At 36.1% G+C, this 6548-nt stretch overlaps 1 protein-coding gene across 1 annotated transcript in view; it reads right to left on the minus strand.

The window, feature by feature from the left end:
* LOC133620467 (visual system homeobox 2) overlaps positions 1 to 449 on the minus strand; it is an 11762-nt gene extending 11313 nt beyond the window's left edge. Inside the window, exon 1 of the mRNA XM_061982021.2 lies at positions 1 to 449. This exon is cut by the window's left edge and continues 611 nt beyond it. The gene's annotated coding sequence lies outside the window, so the exon portion shown is untranslated.
* Positions 450 to 6548: the final 6099 nt, after the last annotated feature.

Raw genomic sequence — 6548 nt, forward strand, 5'->3', positions numbered from 1 at the left:
ACTGATTACATCCGTTAGCTTGGCCAATGCATGGACTTGTTGGATGGCTTCATACTAAAAGGGGACGCTTGATTTATCAACTTTCAGGTGCTCTGTTTTCACTTTGTAGCAAACAGGATATATTCTTGTATTGTGTTGTTTAGGTATGTGGTCCCCAACCAACGGTCCGGGGACCGGTACCAGTCCCTGATGCATTTCCTACCGGGCCGCAGGGAAACTTGAAAAAATTTAGAAACGACCGCATTTTCTCCAACTTAACTTTCGCCTGTCCCTCTAGACCAGACCTGGGAAAATTCAGGCCCGGGGACCACATGAGCTTTTCAATCTGGCCTGCCAGACATTCCCAAATAATTTTTTTTAGATCTTTAAGATGGAAACTGTCGTGTTTTCTAATGACCGTAAGTCTTCAACTATACAAAGTAGGGATGTCCGATAATGGCTTTTTGCCGATATCCCGATATTGTCCAACTCTTTAATTACCAATACCAACCGATATATACAGTCGTGGAATTAACACATTATTATGCCTAATTTGGACAACCAGGTATGGTGAAGATAAGGTACTTTAAAAAAAAAATTAATAAAATAAGATAAGATAAATCAATTAAAAATATTTTCTTGAATAAAAAAGAAAGTAAAACAATATAAAAACAGTTACATAGAAACTAGTAATTAATGAAAATGAGTCAAATTAACTGGTAAAGGTTAGTACTAGGGATGTCCGATAATGGCTTTTTGCCGATATCTGATATTCCAATATTGTCCAACTCTTTAATTACCGATATCAACCGATATATACAGTCGTGGGATTAACACATTATTATGCCTAATTTGGACAACCAGGTATGGTGAAGATAAGGTACTTTAAAAAAAAATCATAAAATAAAATAAGATAAATAAATTAAAAACATTTTCTTGAATAAAAAAGAAAGTAAAACAATATAAAAACAGTTACATATAAACTAGTAATTAATGAAAATGAGTAAAATTAACTGTTAAAGGTTAGTACTAGGGATGTCCGATAATGGCTTTTTGCCGATATCCGATATTCCGATATTGTCCAACTCTTTAATTACCGATATCAACCAATACCGATATCAACCGATATATACAGTCGTGGAATTAACACATTATTATGCCTAATTTGGGCAACCAGGTATGGTGAAGATAAGGTACTTTTAAAAAAAATTAATAAAATAAGATAAATAAATTAAAAACATTTTCTTGAATAAAAAAGAAAGTAAAACAATATAAAAACAGTTACATAGAAACTAGTAAATAATGAAAATGAGTAAAAATTAACTGTTAAAGGTTAGTACTAGGGATGTCCGATAATGGCTTTTTGCCGATATCTGATATTTCAATATTGTCCAACTCTTTAATTACCGATACCGATATCAACCGATACTGATATATGCAGTCGTGGAATTAACACATTATTATGCCTAATTTGGACAACCAGGTATGGTGAAGATAAGGTACTTTGAAAAAAATGTATAAAATAAAATAAGATGAAAAAATTTAAAACATTTTCTTGAATAAAAAAAAGTAAAACAATATAAAAACAGTTACATAGAAACTAGAAATTAATGAAAATGAGTCAAATTAACTGTTAAAGGTTAATTTGGGATGTCCGATAATGGCTTTTTGCCGATATCTGATATTCCAATATTGTCCAACTCTTTAATTACCGATACCGATATCAACCAATATATACAGTCGTGGAATTAACACATTATTATGCTTAATTTGGACAACCAGGTATGGTGAAGATAAGGTACTTTTTAAAAATAACAATAAAATAAGATAAATAAATTAAAAACATTTTCTTGAATAAAAAAAGAAAGTAAAACAATATAAAAACAGTTACATAGAAACTAGTAATTAATGAAAATGAGTAAAATTAACTGTTAAAGGTTAGTACTATTAGTGGACCAGCAGCACGCACAATCATGTGTGCTTACGGACTGTATCCCTTGCAGACTGTATTGATATATATTGATATATAAAGTAGGAACCTACCAGAATATTAATAACAGAAAGAAACAACCCTTTTGTGTGAATGAGTGTAAATGGGGGAGGAAGGTTTTTTGGGTTGGTGCACTAATTGTAAGTGTATCCTGTGTTTTTTATGTTGATTTAATTAAAAAAACAAACAAAAAACAAAACAAAAACGATACCGATAAAAAAAAAACGATACCAATAATTTCCGATATTACATTTTAACGCATTTATCGGCCGATAATATCGGCAGGCCGATAAATTTGGACATCTCTAATACAAAGTATTTTTTGTTGACGTTTGTTTATTTCACATAGGATATTTGGACACACCTTCTCCTCATTCAATGTGTTTTCTTTATTTTCATGACTATTTACATTGTAGATTGTCACTGAAGGCATCAAAACTATGAATGAACACATGTGGAGTTATGTACTTAACAAAAAAGGTGAATTAACTGAAAACATGTTTGTGGAGGGAAGTGCGTCAGCGCGCTTGCAGGAGCAAAGGTCACCGCCTCTCGCAATGGTGTCGAGGGCGGAGCAGGTGCGGGACGGTGAGACACAGCCGGCAGGTGATTAGATTTCACAGGTGGTACGTGTTAATCTCATCATCTGTTGTCTTTAACAGTAAGCGGCCGGGAGCAGAGGGGGAGAGAGGATTGGGAGTGATGGCAACGTCACGACATGCCGAAAGACATTTTGAAAATCTTGTTAAAAAAACATTAAAACTTTGTTAAACCTGCACGCTTGGCTCTTGTGCCGTGTCCACAGTGGAGCTGCTAGGAAGCGACTTCCACAATGTTTTATATTCTTCAAAATAGCCACCCTTTGCTCTGATTACTGTTTTGCACACTCTTAGCATTCTCTTCATGAGCTTCAAGCACACCTGTGAAGTGAAAACCATTTCAGGTGACTACTTCTTGAAGCTCATCGAGAGAATGCCAAGAGTGTGCAAAGCAGTAATCAGAGCAAAGGGTGGCTATTTTGAAGAAACTAAAACGTGTTTTCAGTTATTTCACCTTTTTTTGTAAGTACATAACTCCACATGTGTTCATTCATAGTTTTGGTGTGACAATCTACAATGTAAATAATCATGAAAATAAGGAACGAGAAGGTGTGTCCTGTATTGTATATTATTAAAATATTTCTTATATATATATATAAAAAACTTATTGAAGTATGCATTTGGACTGCTTCTAAAATACCCATAAAAAGTGATAGATGTCTCCTGCATGTTGGAAAAAATAGCAAAACGCCAGAGGTGGGAGCATAACATGAACGTGCGGTAAATGAGTGTCTCCATGGTGACACCCCCGCATACTACACGCAAAGTATTTAAATGGTTGGAATCTGCGCTTATGGATGATATACCAGTTACTTTGGTAGTCTAATTAGTTACTATAGTCATGTAATTAGTTACTATGGTCATCTACGTCACAGCAGCTCAGACGAGGCACCAAGCAGTGTGGGCGGGAAGCGTTTCCACAGACGCGGAAGGAGATTTTAACAACAAAGTTCTAAAGCTTAGTGATATATAGAATAGAATACAATAGAAAGTACTTCATTAATCCCTGGGGGGAATTCAGCAAATATCAGATAAATCAGATTGTAGGTGGGTTTATTTTGTACCCTTCGCGTTCATATTTCACTGTTTGTTGGATTTTTGTTGCGTTTCACTTGATTCTAAAATATGTCTAATTATTTTGTCAATACTCAGTGTTTTATCGTTCATAGAAAACATTTAAAATTCCATTATGTTTTTTTAAGGCGGTCTGTCATAACGTTCTGACGAGTCCACATTTCAAATTGTTTTTGGAAACTGTGGAAAAGAACCATCCAGATTGTTATAGGCGCAAAGTTGATAAGCTAGCATCTGTGATGGTATGGGGGTGTATTAGTGCCCAAGGCATGGGTAACTTACACATCTGTGAAGGCACCATTAATGCTGAAAGGTACATACAGGTTTTGGAGCAACATATGTTGCCATCCAAGCAATGTCTTTTTCATGGACGCCCCTGCTTATTTCAGCAAGAACATTAAATATCTTGTCTTTGCAGTCTATTCAATTGAATATAGGTTGAAAAAGATTTACTACGGTAATCATTGTATTCTGTTTTTATTTACCATTTACACAACGTGCCAACTTCACTGGTTAAAAAAAGGAGCTCTTGCTTCCTTGTCGCTGACAACGCAATGGCGTTGATGCAAAAAGGCGATGAGAAAACGAACTGGTGAAAGCATAATTTGGGGTCCACGGTGTTGTTAAATATAAATAGTTTGGCGTTGCTCGGATGAGAGGAGGATGTTTATTGTTTGATTCGTCTCCACCCGCACACCTGCAGACACCTTGTCATCTAATGACTGCAGCATCTTCCGATTAAAGCCCCTCAACACATTAAAGAGCCGGGATTATTCGCACCCCGGCGAGGCGAGCGCTCCAGCTGTATCGCCGGCGTTGACGGATGTCTGACGGGCCTCATCGCCGCGTGAATTAAGCACAGGTGTGCGTCGATTAATCCCCCGACATCAGCTGATGTTGCGCATCATGCTGTAACAACATTGGCCTGTCAGCGCCGCGCTTTCATCCCACGCGCCAAGTCGGCGTCCAGTGAGTCACATGGTGGTCATTCCTGCGCCCTCACCTGTGGCCCTTTCATCCGCACCTGTTCAAACAGTCATTTAGTGCATGGGTGCAGGGCGAGGGGGGGGATTAAGTCTGGACTGATTAGGACAGGGGTGTCAGACTCACTTTCATTGAGGGCCACACGGCTGATTTCAGAGGGCCACTTTTTTTTAATTAATTCACATTATGCATGCGTATAATAACTGATTAATCAGGATTAATCCAAATGCATATGCATTTGATTATTCGATTTTTTTTAATGGAAAACTTGCTTTAAAATCCTAAATAAAGGTGACAAGCAGATATTTAACTATTTGTTTTCATCTCATAAAAATAGTTTACCTCTTGAAGCTCGTGGAGAGAATGCCAAGAGTGTGCAAAAAAAAGTAATCAGAGCCAAAGGGTGGCTATTTTGAAGAAACCAGAATATAAAATAATGTTTTTAATTATTTCACCTTTTTTTTTTGTTAAGTACCGCATTTTTCGGAGTATAAATCGCACCGGCCGAAAATGCACAATAAAGATGGAAAAAAACATATATACAGTATTTTCTGGAGTATAAGTCGCACCTGTCGAAAATGCATAATAAAGAAGGAAAAAACATATATAAATCGCACTGGAGCCCGGCCAAACTATGAAAAAAACTGCGACTTATAGTCCATACTTGCCAACGCTCCCGAATTTTCCGGGAGACTCCCGAAATACAGTGCCTCACACGAAAACCTCCCGGGATAAATATTCTCCCGAAAATCTCCTGATTTTCAGCCGGAGCTGGAGGCCACGCCCCCTCCAGCTCCATGCGGACCTGAGTGAGGACAGCCTTTTTTCAGACGGGAGGACAACAGGGTGACAAGAACTAAATCATCCAGACTAGAGATAAATTGTATTATTATGTTTATCTTACCTACAAATAAATATATTTATTAATTAAAAAAATTTAAAAAAAATAAATACATTTTTACTATATTTTGCTAAAAACATCAAAATTAATTGTATTTTTATTTTATTTTTTTCTGACTTCTTATTACATCCAGCCATAGAATTATACCGGTACATTAAAATAAACATATTTGAAATAATTAATTTGAAATTATCATAATAATTCATTTAAAATGACAATATTTAATTATTAAAATAATTGCTTGTTTATCAACAACTTTAGCATTTAATTCATTACATTTTGAAGCTCTCAGAAGCCAAGTTATGTTATATTAATGTTATATTTATGCAAGTTTGAAGTATCAATTATCTAAACATAGTTTTGTTTGCATATTTTCAGGATGTATATATATACACAGGTAAAAGCCAGTAAATTAGAATATTTTGAAAAACTTGATTTATTTCAGTAATTGCATTTAAAAGGTGTAACTTGTACATTATATTTATTCATTGCACACAGACTGATGCATTCAAATGTTTATTTCATTTAATTTTGATGATTTGAAGTGGCAACAAATGAAAATCCAAAATTCCGTGTGTCACAAAATTAGAATATTACTTAAGGCTAATACAAAAAAGGGATTTTTAGAAATGTTGGCCAACTGAAAAGTATGAAAATGAAAAATAAGAGCATGTACAATACTCAATACTTGGTTGGAGCTCCTTTTGCCTCAATTACTGCGTTAATGCGGCGTGGCATGGAGTCGATGAGTTTCTGGCACTGCTCAGGTGTTATGAGAGCCCAGGTTGCTCTGATAGTGGCCTTCAACTCTTCTGCGTTTTTGGGTCTGGCATTCTGCATCTTCCTTTTCACAATACCCCACAGATTTTCTATGGGGCTAAGGTCAGGGGAGTTGGCGGGCCAATTTAGAACAGAAATACCATGGTCCGTAAACCAGGCACGGGTAGATTTTGCGCTGTGTGCAGGCGCCAAGTCCTGTTGGAACTTGAAATCTCCATCTCCATAGAGCAGGTCAGCAGCA

Source organism: Nerophis lumbriciformis, linkage group LG24, assembly GCF_033978685.3.
Source record: "Nerophis lumbriciformis linkage group LG24, RoL_Nlum_v2.1, whole genome shotgun sequence".
Taxonomy (NCBI): domain Eukaryota; kingdom Metazoa; phylum Chordata; class Actinopteri; order Syngnathiformes; family Syngnathidae; genus Nerophis; species Nerophis lumbriciformis.